The sequence below is a fragment of the Equus przewalskii genome, chromosome 4 (genome assembly GCF_037783145.1).
Source record: "Equus przewalskii isolate Varuska chromosome 4, EquPr2, whole genome shotgun sequence".
Taxonomy (NCBI): Eukaryota; Metazoa; Chordata; class Mammalia; order Perissodactyla; family Equidae; genus Equus; species Equus przewalskii.
The window spans coordinates 79,549,128-79,568,101 of record NC_091834.1 but is presented as its reverse complement, the minus strand read 5'-3'; the positions used below and the strand labels follow the sequence as shown (position 1 = coordinate 79,568,101).

Here is an 18,974-nt window from a genome sequence, read left to right as displayed (position 1 = left end):
TTCTCCCCTCCTTGGGCTGTGGGGAGCACTATATGCTTTTGTTTATTGTCTTCTCTCTCTGATCCATTCTTCGTACTTGGTATTGATGAATAAAAATATGGATTGCAGTGATCTTACCAGTTTTATTTTAAAATTTGGAAAACCGTAAATGTGAGATCAGAGGTTCTAACTCTTCCTTGTGATAAAAGAGGCTGTGTTTCAGTCATCCTTGGAGTAAACCCCGGGAAATATTTTGTATTTATACCAGTATTAACTACATCTTGAAACAGTCAACGTTGAAGGTTAGAACATTGTGTGTATTTAATTATTATTAATCTAATTTGGAAATTTTCAACAAAGAATTCTTATTAAAAGCAACCAGCATTGTGAAACTCTTTAATTTTTACACAATACTTTTTTTTAACTTACAGTATTAAAAATTCATATGCTAGGTTACAGTACAACGCAATTTATGGGTAAATCTATACCCAATATTTTAAAATGTGGTTTGGCACATTTCAGGGATATTTCTGCTCTTATACAAATCAGTTTATGCCTGTTTTATGCAATATATAATAGTTATTATAGATCTACTTGTATCATACAATATTTAAAATAATAGAAAGGACATAAAAGAGAGACTGTGTGATGAATAAATGAAAACCTTAGAAGACATAGATGTATGAACAAGTCTTGCCTGACCACTTACTGTAACTGTCACCTTAGATTTGCTCCTTGAATTTTCTGAGACTCAATTTATTCATCTGTAATATGGGAGAGATAATAATAACAGTAATAATGAAAATAATAATAACACAATGACCATGGCACCTACCATTTTTATGAGGTCTATTCCTCAAGTAGTCAATCTTCTATACACACACAATGAAGCGTGTCTTGAATAGTTCAAATATTTAAGAGAATTATTTGTTCATAATGCTAATAATCCCTTCCACATTTGCCTGTTTGGGGAGTTGGCTTTTCCTGCTGAAAATGGAGACAAAGTGAATTGGATGTTTGAACAGTGTACCTCTGGTTTGTCTGGTGAGGGTGAGTTTTGGGGGGTGATGAGCAGTGAAAGACTATTGAATACTACTGTCGTCCTGAGGAAGGTACATATTTTGACACTGACATCCAAATACACGTCCTTCTATCTATATATAGCAAGAAATGCATGTCCTGTTTCAAGATGATAATTATAGCAACTGATATGAGGAGTCTTAGGAAAAACTGGTTAGAGCACCGTGTTAGAGGGACTGTCCCTGGAGCCACTCATTTTTATTTTGGGAACAAGGGATTTGGGTAGCGTTGTACATGAACTTCCAGGGAGCAATGTGGCATCCTGGCCTTAAGGCACCTGCTGCTACTATACTCCTCACTTGCCCACAGGTACTCTCGGTTCCTGAAAACATGTGTGGGGCTGGCAGGCCTTTGACTATGAATTAAAAACACAGCTTTTGCTATGATTAGCCATACAATCACATCTACCCCCCACAAAGCCATTCATCACATTTCTTTCCCATGGAGCCCGTTCTTTATAAAAGCCTTAACAGAACTATAGCTTTATCTTCGCCTTCTGGGCAAAATATTGTTGTTCAAACACCTTGGAGCATCCTACTTTGTTTTGTCCTATTATTTTGTAGCTCAGTAAGCAATACCTATGTACATCGCACTTGGCTTCATTTTCACTTGTATATATTTCAGATTTTCTCCTCCTCCTTCCTCCCTTTCTGCACTTGTTCATTATTTTGGCCTTGGAGGCTGTGATTAAAAAATTCACACTTTATTTCAGTTGTGTATAAAACAGAGTAGAAAAATGTGAGAAAAGAAAAGAAATCCTTTATTGTAGTATGCTGCCGGTACTTTGATAATTGCTTGTTTGCTTTTGCTATGCTTTCCACTGTTTTTTCAGACTGAAAGTCAAACAAGTGAACCTGTGAGTCAAATGTATTAGCACCACACTCCATTAGGAGCTCTGAGGTCACCGGCCCCTGGAAGAACCTGCACTGTTGACATCACTGGTCGTTTGGTTTCCATGCAGCAGCACAAAGGCAAGTGATGAGAGGGTCGTTTTTAGGAAGGTAGCGCTGCAGTCACGCTACACCAATGATGAGCAAAAAGTGGGAAGAATTCTGTACTGGGACTCAGCTACATTTATCACTTTATCACCAGTGTCTGGGGAAGTGCTTGCCATATAGAGCACGCGTCAAATATGCACTAAATGCTTTGCTGAACACTGGTTACTTGTTCATGTGGGGTAGCAGTTATTTCCTGTCTAATTTAACTAAAGGTTAATTCAATTAAAACTGAGTCATAGTGAATTTTAAGAAAGCAGGTTCATCTTTCTTTTTTAGAACAAAGCTCTCAATTTTCACTACTGTGAGAGACATTTCAAGTGCATCTAAGAGAAAGAACTCTGGATTAAAAGAAGACAGGGAATCTGTATTTTAGTCTCAGATCTGTCCATATCTTTGTGAATTAAGGCAAATCATTTAAATGTCTGTGTCTCAGTTTCTGCCTATGTAAAAATACTGCTCACATTATTTAACATCTTTCTAGAATAAAATAAGAGCACAATTATGGAAGTTTTTTGAAAAGAACAGTAATCACTATACAGACACAGGATTTATTAATAGTATCATACTTCTAGGACATAAAGTGGACATGAAAGAAACTATCCCATTTGGTTGTCAATTCTGTACATGCCGACATTTTAGCATATGCAGAATGCGGTGCTAACACTTCAGGATGTGCATGCCAAGATGGCTGGGATACACAGTTCTGGTCCTTAAGAAGTTTTCCATTGTGTACAGAACAAATGCATAGAAAAGAAGCCAGAATTTGATAAGAGAGATAAGACCCTAAGTAGGCTGTAGAGGAGAGGATCGGAGAACAAAGACACACACACACAAACACACATTTGAGTTTTAAAAAGAGAAAATGGTTTTACATTAATGGATCATCAAAGCACTTTGACAGTTTTTCTTTTTCTTCTAGTCTTTTATAATTCTGACCTCTCACATATCCCAAATTGATAGTGCTAAGTCAAGAAGACTTCCACTATTCTTAGTACCTTATTTAATATAAACTAAACATAATCATAATCAAGACTGTATAATAGAACTTAATATTGGAAACCAAAGCAAAATTTGAATTATTGAAAATTCAGAATTGTATTCTGTTCTTTCTGAAAAGAATTGATCTTTTCATGTGTACCTGTTATGTTTCAAGTTTCCAAGTTGCTAATGCATGACATTCCATCAATTAATATTTCATTTTGTAAAAGATAATTTTAACATTAATAGTTATGGGAAAATTATATGAATTTGATGAGAAAACTTACCATGCTAAAATTCAAAACTTTCAATGTAAATCTAACTTTTCTGCCATTAAAAGATCCTGCTCTTGGGGGGCTGGCCCCGTGGCCGAGTGGTTAAGTTCGCGCGCTCCACTGCAGGCGGCCCGGTGTTTCATTGGTTCGAATCCTGGGCGCGGACATGGCACTGCTCATCAAACCACGCTGAGGCAGCGTCCCACATGCCACAACTAGAAGGACCCACAACGAAGAATATACAACTATGTACTGGGGAGAAAAAGGAAAAAATAAAAATCTTAAAAAAAAAAAAAAAAAGATCCTGCTCTTGCCCCTCATGTATTCAGATCTTTATCTTTACAATTCAAATTTGACCCACCACTTTGTGTATGTTAAAACAATTTCAATATAAAAGGTAAGCTTAGTGATTCTTTCAGGAAACTAGAAAAATGTGGTTATTTCTGCTGGAGTTAGATTTACCTCCAGTAAACAGTGTCAGTACTAAGACAAAATACTCTGGACTTTCCAAATGATTTTTCTCCTAAATATTTGGCTTAGTTGTGGCCTGATTTGAGGATGTATTACGTAATTATCACACACATAAGGCAAACTTTTCATATTTCCTTCACATGTGCCATAATATAAAAAGTATTAAAATCAAGTTGAGTTTGAGGTTTTGTTAAGGTGTTTTGGTACAGCTTGGAATGTCTGGGTAGTAATCCAGTCCTGGAGCTCTGGACCATCCAGTCTTACTTTCAAGGGGGCTCTGAATGGTATACAATAGTGAACCCAATCACAGGCTATAGAGCATCTTACAAAGTCAAAAATGGTAGGACCCAGAGAAGCAAATGAATGTGAGATTCTCACAAACGTGATATTTGACAAATATTTATTGAGCACGTACCATTTCAGGTACCGCCCTAGCCACCAACTACCTACCCGGTCCCTATCCTGCAGGAATTTACATTTAAATTAGTGAAGTGAATGTTAAATAAAATAAATTGTGGGACATTTTATGAAGAATAAGCATAACAATAGTTAGTAGCAGCTGTATCGCGTATGAATCCCCACCAGGAATGGGTCAGTTCGGGATTCAATCCTAGTGCTTCCTAAAATAGTATTCAGGGAATAGAGAGAAGGAGTTTCCTTTCCTGTTTGAATAAATTTGTTTCTGTAACCATTTAACAAGGTTAAACAGTTTGTTTTTCAGAATGTTTAATATGTAAAAGTGAATCTCTAAGAGGGGGAATTGGTACACAATTCAAATGCAAGATGAGTTGAGTTTTTTGTAAAGATAATTTAAATCCCACAACTAAAAAATGCAGTCAGGGAAATGCTAACACATTCATATATCCGTCCGTTCCTTCACTAGTACCATACTATTTTATTATTACAGCTTCATAGAACGATGTGATATTTAGCAGGACAATTCCTCCCTCATAATTTTTTTTGGTAAATATTTTTGATATTTCACACATGATCTCTTTCAGATGACTTTTAGACTCATCTAGTCAAAATGGAATTGTGACAGGGAATACCCTAAGACTAGATTCCTTTGGGAAGAATTGATATGTCTTAAATATTCAATATCCCCACCCAGGAATATGGTATGTCTCAATTTATTCAAAACTTTTCTTTTGAACACATATAAAGTATCATAATTCTTTAAGCCTTGAATATTTCTTAAGTACTTTTCCCTCAGTATTTGTAATTCTCTTTGTGAATAGAACAGTTTTTCCTCAGTATACTTGAATTGGTGATAATTGGCATATACAAAATTAACCCTCTTTGCATATTCACTTTAATTCAGCTGCCTTTCAGAACACTTATTTGTTCTAATGGTTTTAGGTTGATTTTCTTGCATTCTCTACCTTTTGTACACAGTACCAGCATGCTGAGTGGTTGAAAACCTTATGAGAAATATTAGACTAGCTTGTTAGTGGGGCAAAAAGAGATTCTACTATGAAACATTTAGAGCAAATAATTAGTGTGGAAACACTAACTCTAAGAGTGATTTCTACAGAGCAGTGGTTCTCAGGCTTGGCTCCCATTGGTATCACCTGGAGAGCTTGAAAAAACGCTGATGCCTGGGCCCCTCCCCAGATATTCTGATTTAATTCCTGGGCATTGGGACACTCAAAACTCTGCAGGTGATTCTACTGTGTTGCCAAGCTCAGGAACCATATTTACAGAGTGATCTAAAATAATGAATTCGCTGTCATGCAAAAATCTATTTCTTTCATTCCTAATTGTTAATTTCGCTCTTTGACTTATCTAACTTTTGATTTTAAAGCAAATAAAATTTTAAAACATATTCTCATTTTTACTTATCTCAAAATCATTCGCTTATTCAATAAATATTTTCTAAGCACTGTTTCAGACATACTGTTCTGGGTACTCCGGCTATAGCAATGAATATGACATATCACCATCTGACATGCAGGGATTTTTCTCTGTTTGAAGGTAAAATCTACAGTAGTTGTCTTGGATTTGATGTTGGATTTGAAAAAGGGGAGACCAGAATGAAGCTTATGCAATTGGAAGGATAGAGTTGCTGTTAACTACGATGGGAAAGGTTCCAGAAGGAGCAGGTTTAGAGTAGAGGAATAGGAGCTCAGCTTGGATCATGTAAAGGTTGAAATACCTGTTAAAGTCTAAGAGGAAAGGTTAAGTAGGCAGGTGAATGTGAGTCCAAGTTTAGGGGGGGAGTCTGAGCTGGAGAAATAAATTAGTGATAGTTAAAGCTACAAGGCTAGATGAGCTCACTAAACGAGTGTGTGTAGATATAAAAATAAAGACATTCGAGGGATGAACCCCGGGCTAACGAAAGCTACAAGACAGAATGCAAGTGAAGGGAAGAAAATATGTGCAGCAGGAGGGAGTGACCCACTCTATCAAATTCTGCCACTCAGTCCAATAAGATGAGGACTGAGAACCGACCGCTGGATTTAGCAACCTTTAGGTTTGTTTTCTTCTTTCTTTCTTTCTTTTTTTTTTTTTTTTAACAATAACAACTGCTTTTGAATCAAAAGAATGCCATATTTCAAATTTAAGTAGAATTTAAAATTGTTCTCTTATAATTCCTCAGAAAATCATGGACACAGAGGGGCAAATGGTTAAGGTAGAGGGCAGGACTGCGACATGATGATCAATATCGAAGAGGACTTGGAGCTGCTTAGAATTGAGCCGCATTTCGTGGTCCTCGATTCAGCTTAGAGCCCACTTCCCCACAATACTTCCTCAGATGACCTACACTCACCAGAAAGGACAGTGCCGAGAGGCTTGCAAGTGGGTCAGTCTCTCACCTCTCTGGATCTTCCCTTTCTCAGCTGAAATATTAAAATTAGGCCTGGAATTAGACGAGCTCTGATTTCCCTTTAAGTTTTAAGAATCTATAATGCTATCATTTTAGGTTCTATGGTCTGAACAATCCTTACTCGTAAAGTTTCAGATTCTCCTAAAATATTGTGTTTGCGATGCTGCCATTTCTTTGCCTTCTATGTGAAGTAGATTTTAAAACAGAGTCTAATAGATTAATCCTTAAATAGGATTTACCCTGGTTTATTTCACTGTCCTACATTATCATTTCTGAGTGACCTAGATGAGATCTATTCCCCTTCGAATAGTACTACATTCATTTATTTGCTAGGCATGGATTTATTAGTTACTATGTGCCAGGTACAATGATAATATTAAACAAGGCCGTTCTTACTCTCAATTGATGGAGGAGATGAAGAGACGACCGAAAGAAGGCTATGCTGAGCTTCCAGGAGGGAACGAAGAATGTGTCACAGAGAAGATAAAGGCTTGAGCTGAGAATCGAAAGATGAAAAGGATTTTTTTGGATAACCTAAAAAAGGACAGGCATTCCAGGCAGAGAAAATGCACATAGGTCTGAGGGAAAATGGCATATGCGAGGGGAATTATGAACACTTACTATAGCTGGTCACAGAATGCACTGAGGAGCCTGTAGTAAACGAACAGGAGTCAGAACATGAAGGACACTATATACTGATCTAGGGAAGTCAAGGTTTTATTTTCTCTCTTCCTCTTGGGCAGTGGAAGTAAGAAAGGACTTTCTCCTGGGGTGAATTAGAGTGAGTGGTAGTAACCAGCAGACTGTCTAAAGGTCACATGTATAGTCTGAACATTTTGAACACACCCTCCCTATGGAGAGTCTAATATAACCCACCTGCCATCCTCTCCCACCCTCCCTTCCACAAAGACATAACCTTCAAATGCTGTGGAATGAGTTTGTCCCTCAAGTGTTCTGAGTCTGAGAACCACTGCAGGAGGCAAGAGGAAGCCACAGGAGCATGTTAGGCAGAAAAACATCATGATCTGATTTATCAATTTCTCTTCTTTCTCCTAATTTCGCAGATATTTTATCACTAAAATTGAGATGTAGGTTTTGTGCCAAATTAATAGGAGGTGCTCTGTTCACAAATGAATATGGAGCACAGGAGCGCAACTGCTGCCCCAGCACTCACCAGAATGCACGACTGGGGCAGTCAAGAGGCTCTACAGTCGTTATTCCATTTGCTTTACTTAAAAAATTCATTCATATTGTTTTAAATGGTTTGTGGAAACCTTTTTAAAAATACCCACAAGGCCTGATATTTTCTGCTCAAAACTTGTCAGACTTGGAGTGACAAAAAGGGAAAAAATATGCAAACATATATGGTATATTCACAACTGGATTTAAATAGCAATAAAAGAAAATTTTCATTTTACAAAGTAATTTATTAAATAATTGCTTAAATAGCAAGTTATCCTTATAATTTGATGTACATGAATTCCACTAAAAGACTTCTCAGAGAGCTATCTTTTGTGCAGCAAAGTTCGCAAGTTCTTTAGAACCAAAAAAATAAAAAAAGATGGAGGTAGGAATAATGAAAATATACTCTTAAGACAAGTTGGGCAGGATTCTTCCTCTGGCATGGAGACTAGGTGTCTGGAGAATAACTTTTTTCTAACTACAAGGTTGAATGATCATGTCCTGCCTCCACTCTCCCCCTCTAACAATGCCAAAGGTGGGCAAATAGTAAAGCAATGCTGGTATTTGGTAAATTCATTATTGATGATGTTGTGGTTTTGAATTCCAAGTGTTAGGAAGTTAATGGAGTTTCTCCATAGTGGCTAACAGACCTTCTACAGCCTTCTACTATCTAGTGAGAAGAATTTCCTCAAGCATATTCTGCAACACTCACGCTCTGAGAGAGAAGTACCACTTCCTCCCCTACAAAGAACTAAAGGAAGGCTGTGGGAGACAAATACCACCTGGCTGTGGATTGAGTTAGTGGTAAATAAAGGCTATTTCTAAAAGGAGGTCAGTTCCACCAAAACATGCTAAAGCTGTGCCTCTGTGAAAGAAGCACCATCTGGGGGGAGGAGAGTTTAACGGGAATGAACGCCCAGTGGTTTGCCTTTCAATTCTGTATTTGGAACTCTTAGGTGTGCACTGTGAATGCATCAGTTGTTTGTCATAACAAATTTAACCAGATGGCCTCTGACTGGGCCTCAATAGTGTATTTTAGAGCAGTTTGCCACCTAATAAGAATAATGATGGCCAGTATTTATTAAGTTCTTGTTATAACCAAGCATTATGCTAAATTCCTTCCTCAGGGCTTCTGTGTACAGTTGTGTGGGTTGTGCTGTACACAAGGATGCTTAGGTAAAGGGCTGAGAGGACTGACACCCATCTTTATCTCCACTCACTGAGATGAGCGCCCTGGTGAAGGGTTGTATCCCCCTGGAGAGAGGGCGGAAATTTTCTAAATTGCACATAAGTGTTGTATAATGCAGTCCTTGTCCTGTATATGCATTAATTCACATTTAATCCTCACAACATTCTTGCACAGTAGGTGTTACTTTATCAAGGTCATTTTTCAACGAGGAAGTAAGGCTTATGGGGTTAAGTAAATTGCCCGAGGTTGTGCAGCTAGTGAAGGGCGAGAGCTAGGATTTTAATCCAGACAGCCTTGACCATTATGCTAGAGGCCTCCCAGAAGTGTGAATGTGGGTGTGTGGGTGTGTGTGTGCACAGGAGCGAGAGAGCTAGAGTTGCTGTGTGGTGTCTTCTCAATACAGAGTAGCCCCTGCTCAAATGGCCCAAAGCGGATGCAGGCTCAGAGCTGGCTCTGTACCTGGCAAGTTTGATTGTGATGGCTGTTCAACTCAATAATTCAAGCAACTCAACAAGTAGCCAAACCAAAACTTCATCAAGCACTGCATTAGAGAACTGCACCTCAAGACTTACCCTGCTACCTTAGGTCCACTTGTTTTTTTGGTTTTTTTGAGGAAGATTAGCCTTGAGCTAACTACTGCCAGTCCTCCTCTTTTAGCTGAGGAATCCTGGCCCTGAGCTAACATCTGTGCCCATCTTCCTCTACTTTATATGTGGGACACCTACCACAGCGTGGGGTGCCAAGCGGTGCCATATCCGCACCCAGGATCTGAACCCGCGAACCCTGGGACAACGAGAAGCAGAATGTGCGAACTTAACCGCTGCGCCACCGGGCTAGCCCCGGCTCCACTTGTTTGCTCTCTGAACAGCCTATACACATTCTTCCCTCTGTGTCTTATTCAAGCTGTCACCTGTCTCAAATGCCCTTCGTTGCCACTCCCCATTTCTGCCTGCAGAAGTCCTTCTGCTCCTTTAAGACCCAGCTTAAGTCTGCCTTCTCCCTCTCTACCAAGTTTTTCCCATCCTGTCAAAGTATCTCATTTTCTCCTTTATTTTCTGATTACATATTTTTTGTTTGCCTTATGATTATTCATGTACATTTCCTACATTAGGTTTTTGTTTGTAACCTCTGAGGACATGGGGTGTAACGCGTGGGATTTGCATAATGCAGGTGTTCAATAAATGTGAACTGAATTGAAGGCCTGGGAACCTAAATAATAGTAAGAGAAACCTGCAGCTGCACCATATTTAATGTTCTCATTTAAACTAAACGTCCAAATAGGAATTTCGTAGCACAAGGAAAGACAAGCTGGGAGTCTTAAGGCAAATCCACGATGCATTCTATAACATAATAGATTTGCTTTTAATAAAGACCTAGTGAATAATTTAATTAGTGTGATTTGCCATAATTAACTCAGCTCCCAGGAGCTGAAAGAGTTATAGATTTGTAAATCTCTTGGTACCAGGCAGGTTGCAAACTAGTTCTGAGTTAATTTGTAACTTTCATTTTGGCTGTGATTATCTATTAAGCCCTCAGGCTAAAGTCAGGCAGAAATTAAGTAGAAGGGAAAAAAAAGAAAAGCCATTCGGGATATTTCTGAGAATATTTATAGAGAATTTATTTTGTGTAGAAATGAATTGGTAATAAAAAAACAATTCAAAGAACTATTATAACCTCTGAAGTGAGTACCTAGCACTGTAGAAATTTAACAATGGATATTCATTTAAAAAAAATTTAAGATCCTTATTCTGCAATCCTAAGAAGATATTTTTATCTAAGATTTTTTCCCATTTTAGCTTTGAAATTATCAAGGAAAACATGCTGTTACTATGGAATCAGTGTATTAAAATATAATTGGTAAAATAAATATGACCCACATTTTTATATATTAGATAGCATTTACTATTAATTGTTACTTGATTCTTACCTTTGCATACAAAATATCTTGCATATCAGTTGTGTTTTCATAGATTTGTATTAATTAAGAAAAACAAAACTGGATATTCCAAAAAGGAAATAGGAGAAATAAGATTTCATGAAGTTTACAGATGGCAATGATTCAGTTGTCTGAATCTCTGCAAGAGGGAGGATAGACTACAGGACATAAAATTTTAACTACGTACACACAGATTTCACTGAGAAAGAAAAGGGTGAGGCATTGAATGAAATGGGTCACAGCAACCTCTCTCACGAGCTCAGATATTAACAGGGCACATACTAAGGATGGCAAAGGTCCCTATAATAGGATAAATATAACAACTGGTGATCATAATGTTAGGAAAGCTAAAGCTTCAAATTCACTGAGCTTGCAGAATGGAATGAATGAGTGAGTGAATGAATAAGTACTAAAAATATAGACAGAACTTTTTAAAGAGAGTTCTTTAAAGAGAAGTAGAAGCAGGAAAGGGGATGTTCACAGTTTAGGTGAATGGCAAATATTAAAATGACAGGCATCTAAGTCAAGGCAAGTTACCTCCTAGAGACTGAAAAACATACAGTTCTGATCACAGAAATACTGCTGGTAAAAGCGTGAGCAAGACGAAGAATGAAAGAGGCATAATGAGTCTTTGGATGGGGAAATGTTGTCATGTTTCTATTAACTGATGCAAAATATAAGCAGGTAGTTTGTGAGTAGCTAGGACAGGAATAGATTATCCAGTATGGTTTTGAATAACTTTTACCAGTTGAGCCTTATTTTACTATTCATATATTCTTTTATTCATTCAATATTTTAAAAGTAATTTCCATGTGCAAGGTACTATGCTTGGTATTTTTTTTCATAAAGAACACTAGTGCAGTAAACAGAGATTGTGATTTCTACAATGCCCTTGACAGAAACTCACCCAGCAACGTTGGGGATAAGATAAAGTGGGTTTAAGAGTAAATAAGCATACCCCCCAAAATCTTAGTAAAGGGTTGTTGTCAATTTGACTATCTCGTTCAAGAAGTTCACCATGTCTATTAACATTTTAAATCAACTGTTATGAGCGTTGAATTTTGGGCTTTTCAAAACCTGGGAAGGAGAGAATTATTGCAGAAAGAATTAAAGTTGACTTACAATGATGAATAAAATGACAAAATTGCATGAATTAAAATGGATCTGAATAAAAAAGTCGAGCCAAAATAAAAGTGGATACCATTGTGATGGGTTCACCTATCTTAAGTGAACCGAAAATTGGGTCCTAAGTTTTCTAATAACTGTTAAGGAGAGGAAACCAGACCATTTATAGAAATATTTAAAATAAAACATAGAGCTCGGTTCTGGAATAGTGACAGTTTTTCTCAGTATCAAAATAATAGTGAAAAACATCCCCACAAATAACACAAACACAAGTGCTAATTTTTTTTTTTTTAAAGATTTTATTTTTTCCTTTTTCTCCCCAAAGCCCCCTGGTACATAGTTGTGTATTCTTCGTTGTGGGTTCTTCTAGTTGTGGCATGTGAGACGCTGCCTCAGCGTGGTCTGATGAGCAGTGCCATGTCCGCGCCCAGGATTCGAACTAACGAAACACTGGACCGCCTGCAGCGGAGCGCGCGAACTTAACCACTCGGCCACGGGGCCAGCCCAAGTGCTAATTTTTTTTAATCAAAATACATAGTCATCTCAATATGCCAGAAAAACAGGGAATATCCAACAATGGAATTTATGAAGGATATATTTAAGCCTGACATTTAAATTCAAAATATTAGTCATACAGGTCAATGAAGTAAAGACCTGTCTTAATAGCTAATTATATGAAAAAGACAGAGACTTCAGTTGTTGAATTAATATGAGCTAGTTATGCAATAGTTATTTTTACAACTGCCCAACTGCAATCTTATAGAGTATTAATAAAAGAATAGTTTTCATATCAAAATAGATAATAGGAATTTTTTTGAGTTTGGACATGGGTATATAAGTTTGTATTTTTCTCCTTCTCTTTCTGGAAAATTGCATGAAAACCACAAGGAGAGTGTCAAAAACCAAACTCCATTTCAGCAAAACTCCATTTTCAGCAAAACTAGACTAATATAGTCAGTAGACTCCACAAAAAAATGTAAGGGCTGCTAAAAGCACACAGATTAGAAAGAAATCTTTACAGGAGGATATAAAAAGAAGTACAGAGTGGTGAGAAGGCCTGATGACAGCAGATCTTAAAAACACCTGCAAAGATACCCTTTCTAATGGTGAAGAACTCACATCAGAGTGAGTTCTACGGCAAAAGCTATTATCTTTGATTGTAGCAATCTATGCAGGAACTAAGGAGAGCAAGGTATTGGCACAAACCTGTTTGGATCTGATTTGGTTCAGAGACACAGAGGAAGGGAGCTACACAAAGAATCCCATAGATGAGGTGTAGCTGCAGAAAGCAGTCTCTGCCATCTCTTGGACGTAGCAGGCCCAGGAAAATCCAACTTATTTGAAAAATGACTAACAAACATGGAAGTCTTATAGAATGCATATAAAAGTACAATTAAAGAAATAGAAAAGAATAGCAAAACTTTTCAACAGATAAATTATACTCATCTGGAAAATGTTGCCATTGAGCAGATGAAAATTATGGTCATATATTTTATCAATTAACAAAACAACCACCACTACACAACTTCATCTATGAAGGAAGACTACAGGGTAGCAATGTGAGAATTAAGTGAAGAGATGAAGATGGAATAGGAGGAGATGAAATAACAGCTGGCAGAATTCAGGAAAGAAGTAGAAGAGAAAAAAAAGTGTCACAGAAATGAAGATCAAATTCAAAGGACCTCTCAATGGAGAATAAACCCCAAAGAGGACACAGTGTGAAACATCAGGGACAAAAATGAGAAGAGAAAAGAAAATGGAATGAAAATAAAGAAGGCATTAAAAAGGATAGTAGAGTATGTATCTATATGTCTATATATCTTTATCTATATATAAAACAGTCAAATAAAGTCCAATCAACGCATAGTTTGAGACCCTAAAAAAGAGAGTTAAAAAAATAGAAGCTAGCAAGAATTGAAAGACATAAACAAAGAAAAATTTCCTAAAATAAAAGAATATTTAAATCTAAATAGCTACAGGACACACTGTGTTCCAGGGGAAAATGACCCATAAAGTCAATATAGAGACATAGCCTAGTAATGTCACTGGATTTTAAAGATAAAGAAAGAAAACTGTGCTGCCAGGGTAAAAAAAAAATCAAATTATTTACAAGGGGAATAGCAATCTGACATATTTCTCCAAAGCAACACCTATAGGAAACTCAAGGAGAGAAAATATGAGCCAATAATTTTATATCTAGTCAAGCTGTCTTTCAAGGATGAAACTGTAAGACTAAAGATATATTGTTCCCATGAGCCCTTCTTAAAGAAACTGCTAGAGGATTACTTCAGCCAAACAATAATAGCCGAAGTAACTATGACAAATGAATTAGCAGAGAACATTGAAAAATATTTACTGTAGAGCTGATAATAAAAGAAATAGGAATTTGGGTTACATAACAGAATGTTGATGTTATATGCCCATACAACATAGACATGATACAAGTAACATAAATTTGGGACAGAAGGAAAAGAAGAGAAGTGGTATTGATTGCCTCATCTGCTGTAGCTGGGAACACAACAACAAAAAGTTAATCTGACCTACCAAATAATGGAAGTATAAAAATGCTTAACATATGACAGTAAACACTAAGAAAGGGAATTTTTTTTACTGAAATTGGGTGGGAGAGGAAATGCAGCAGAGGGGGAGAGGAAGAGGAAGATGATAATTTTAGCATTTTTTTTCCTAGTAGGAAACTAACAGGTACTGTCTAGGAAAATTGGAAACCAAGAGAATTATGTAATATTATAAGTACAAAGTTAACCACTAAATTAAAAAACAGAAGCCTTCCTAAATATCTGAAGAACTACATAAAATAAAAACAGACTGTATGCGAAAAGATGTTTTTAAAAACTACAAAAACCAGAGCAAATATTTCTGTTATATCATTAAATATAAACGCACCTAACTCATTAGTTAAGAAAAAGGATCAATTTGACATATTCATAATCAAAGATTCTTACCTTTTTTTTTCATATTTTTCTCCCTTATGTTTCTTAAATAGAGCCCAAGGGAGCTGGAAGTCAATAGAGTGGGATGTAAATCCAGCAAAGTCTTCAAAACTGAAATAGAAAAATAAAATAGAATAAAAAGGGTACTATGGAGGAAAATGAGACTGGAAGTACTTAAATATGTTATGAACTGCTTGTTACTGGATAAGAAATAAAACCATTTTTCAAGAAAAAATATCGATACAAGATCTTTTGAATAAAGTACGGTGGGTTAAGGAATGAACTGAATAGTTATAAGAATGAATTTCTAGAGTAACTAGAGATTGCTAAAAAAAAATTAAATAGTACAGCCTCAGGCCATTAGGTCCAAAGATGAAAATATGCATGTGAAGAATAGAGAGTAGCTTATGCACAATCTTCTGAAGGCTTCCTCAGTGCCTTCTTGAATCTTTTCCTTTGGCGATCTTTAAGTCTGAAATACTGAAGGTGAAAAAATATTGGTGGTAAAAAAAAAGTTTATAGTTCTCAGATCCAAGTTTCTTCTGTCTCATAATTTCTGGTGATTCTCTGAAAGCTTTAACAATCTATCAGTTGACTTAGGTGTAATTGTCAGGTACATCTACTTTACGACTAGCTCTGTAGAAAGTGCTGTGGGAAAGTACAAGAAGTAAAAATCATGTTTTCTGCTCTCAAAATTAGCAATGAGGAAGCAGAAATTAAACTATTTTTAAGCTTTGTGGTGCTAAGTGCAAAGGAAATCAGAGAAATGAGAAATGGGCAATGCTAAAGTTGGCGGAGTGCTGGTAATGTTCTTTTGTTTGCTTGTTTTACTGAGGTATAATTGACAAAATTGTATATATTTAAAGTGTACAAGGTAATAATTTGATACATGTATATATTGTGAAATGATTATCATAATCAAGTTAATTAACATATCCGTCACCCATTACCTCATATAGTTACCTTTTTGTGTGTGTGTGTGGTGAGAAGAGCTATATAAATGGCAAACAAACACAAAAAGATGTTCAACATCAGTAAGCCATTAGGGAAATGAAAACCACAATGAGACATCACTACACACTTATTAGAATGACTAAAATTTAAAAAAAATAGTGACAATACTAAATGTTGGCAAGGATATGGAAAAGTGGATCATTCATGCATTGCTGGTAGGAACGTAAAATGATACAACCATTCTGCAAAACAGTTTGATAGTTTCTTAAAAACCTAAACATGAAACTACCATACGAAAACTTAAATATGAAGCTACCATATGATCTATCAACTGCATGCCTGGGCATTTATACCAGAGAAATGAAAACTTATGTTCACTCAAAAATCTGAAAATGTGAATATTCATAGTAGCTTTGTTGTAATAGTCAAAACCTAGAAACAACTCAAATGTCCTTCAATAGTTGAATGGTTAAACAAACTGTGGTACATCCATACCATGGAATACTACTTAGCGATAAAAAGGAATGAACTACTGATACCTCCAACAATCTGGATGAATCTCCAGAGAATTATGCTGAGTGAAAAAAGTAAGTCTGAAATGGTTATGTGCTGTATGATTTCATTTATAGAACATTCTCAAAATGGATAACAGATTAGTGGTTGCCAGGGGTTAAAAGTAGAGTGAATGAGAGGAAGTGGGAGACCTTTAAAGGGCAACACGAGAGATTCTTACGGTAAGGGAGGTGTTCCCTATCTTGACTGTATAAATGTCAATATACCATATAAATGTCAATATCCTGACCAAAATTAAAAACAACTTAATCCAGAATAACACTCAAAACTGTTGAGACTTTCTATGTACACATACGATAAATTGCTCCCAATCTTATTTGACCTCCACTAATCAAGGTGTGTATTCACCTGCCATGCTATTGGAGGCTCTCAAATATTTTCATTTTAATGGGAAATTTAAAACAATTTTTATTTATTACTTAAATATATAAATGGAAACAAATCGCATTACAACTTATATTGACCTGAATGCCCTGGAGCACAGTCTTGAACAGCTAGGGGTTCTTGAACCACCTGTCAGGAAATGATGACCTAGTCCAACCATTGTGAGCTTCACAGACGGAGATATTGGCCAAGATCCAGCTAAGTTGAAGCCATAAAGCTGATAAAGTGCAGCGCTATATTCCTGCTTAGAGTTCTTTTCATTTCATAATGACTTTAAAGAAAAGGCCATATGAATGGGGTATATATATTAGAAGAAGGAATATATGAATTTCCATGGAAATGGGAAATGGACAAGGCTGAAGAAGTGAAGATATATAAACCTACTTGACACTTTCAAATTAAGAATAAGGAGGGAGAAATTGCTTGGTATCTCTCTTGCAGTGTGTCCCTTGCATAACTAATAGCTGGTTAACTGAAAGACTTTTTAGGGCCAGTTTGCTCAAGGTGGGTTGGTTCAAGCCTAGGGGTAGAGGTGAGCAGGGAGACCTGCTGGAGTATGCGGGGACGTCGGAAGTTAGTTTCTTACTATATTTGGCTTTCCTTGCTTATACCTAGAATATCTCAGAAATAAAGGCTGGTCAAGGAGGCATCACGTGACTGCTGACATGAGTGTCGTACCACCCTGCAGCCCTCTGTGGAATGGACAATCGGGGAATTGTGAGGATGGTGAGGTGGTCTGAAAAATAGTGCTACCACCCACCACTTAAGAACTATGGCAATAGTTGTAAGCTTTCAGCATGGTTGACAAGGATTTAATCATACCCCATCATAATGCACTTTTTCTTAGACAACCGCATAATAATAACAATAATTACTTGCTTCTAATTTTGAATTGTCTAAGTTACCCACAGTAAGGACCTTTCCATCACACTCTAGTTCTCTTCCGCATCCTCTTTCTTGTAATTTACCAGAGAAATCAACTATGTTGATGTGTTTGCCTCTCAGTTTTCTCAAGCCTTCCCCCCATGTTCCCTACAACCATCACAGCTACAGCGTGCTTTTCGGATATCAATATGAATTCCATTTAGCTTCCCCTTTCCACCTTATTTAAGGGCCCTGAGCTACTGTGGGTGTGCTGTGCCACTTGTTCAGCTGGATTTTTTTAAACCGTATCCACCTTTCCTTAGCCTGTTCTCTTCCTTGTTCCTTTTCCTTCCTACAGGTGCTGACAGCAACATACTGACTCTCCCCTTCCTTCTTTCTTCTACTGCCCCTTAAGTCAGTCTCATGCATCCTCCAATTGTTAAAAATGCATGCAATGGCATTTTAATCATACAAGGCCACACAATCAAGGTCTCCTCATCCTGCCGTTTACTACTGGTAGTAATGACTTTTTAAATGGCAGGTTGGTCCTTTTGGGGTCCTAGGCATTCCTGGACTGGATTTTTTTCCCGATGTCTACATGTATCTGAGATACTTTAGACCAAACTCCTTTATCTTGTACTGTTTATTATGTTTCTTACCAAATGAATTTGCCAGAACATCTAAAAGAAATAAAGTTCTTCATCTCCTCAATGGTATAGGGTGCCAAGAGTGCCATTAAATCTGTCTCTTTGTCACCAGCTCATGGAGAACTGACTGCATGCTTTATGAAGTCATCTTAACTGACTTTCTATGGAAAACAAAGAGGCAATTTTGGACATTTTATAATATCTCTGTAGTACAGGATTATGTTGTAATGGAGAAAGGGCAAGCAGCCTGAGTGTATAATAAGATCCCTGAGGCTATTTCTTACTTCATTATCTATTACATATTACATATTGTATAATATTACATATCGTAAATGAAGGTGCTCCTGGGAATTAAAACTATGTTGACCATGAAATTTAGATAAAAAGCTTCCATGATTAAATATTTACTCAGCTTTTCAAAGCATGTGGATTTATATGTAGGACCCTAATAGAATATTTAAAGAAAGTTTTGAAATTTATAAATTAAAAGACATTTTAAAAATTCTACTGGGATATCTTTATAATAACTTCTATAGTTTTAACCAGAATTTTTGGAGGGCC

General features: G+C 36.7%; 2 protein-coding genes across 5 annotated transcripts in view; one reads left to right on the top strand and one right to left on the bottom strand.

The window, feature by feature from the left end:
• Positions 1 to 18,974, bottom strand: part of ASB15 (ankyrin repeat and SOCS box containing 15) — a 54,580-nt gene that overhangs the window by 31,823 nt on the left and 3,783 nt on the right. For 2 of the 4 annotated variants that reach the window (XM_070616460.1, XM_070616463.1), the window contains exon 2: positions 15,004 to 15,102. The gene's annotated coding sequence lies outside the window, so the exon portion shown is untranslated. Of the gene's footprint in view, positions 1 to 15,003; positions 15,103 to 18,425; positions 18,579 to 18,974 lie in introns of those variants that run through there. The other 2 variants (XM_070616461.1, XM_070616464.1) reach the window with 2 other exon arrangements.
• Positions 6,023 to 18,974, top strand: part of NDUFA5 (NADH:ubiquinone oxidoreductase subunit A5) — a 34,805-nt gene continuing 21,853 nt past the window's right edge. Inside the window, exon 1 of the mRNA XM_070616467.1 lies at positions 6,023 to 6,254. The gene's annotated coding sequence lies outside the window, so the exon portion shown is untranslated. The remainder of the gene's footprint in view (positions 6,255 to 18,974) is intronic.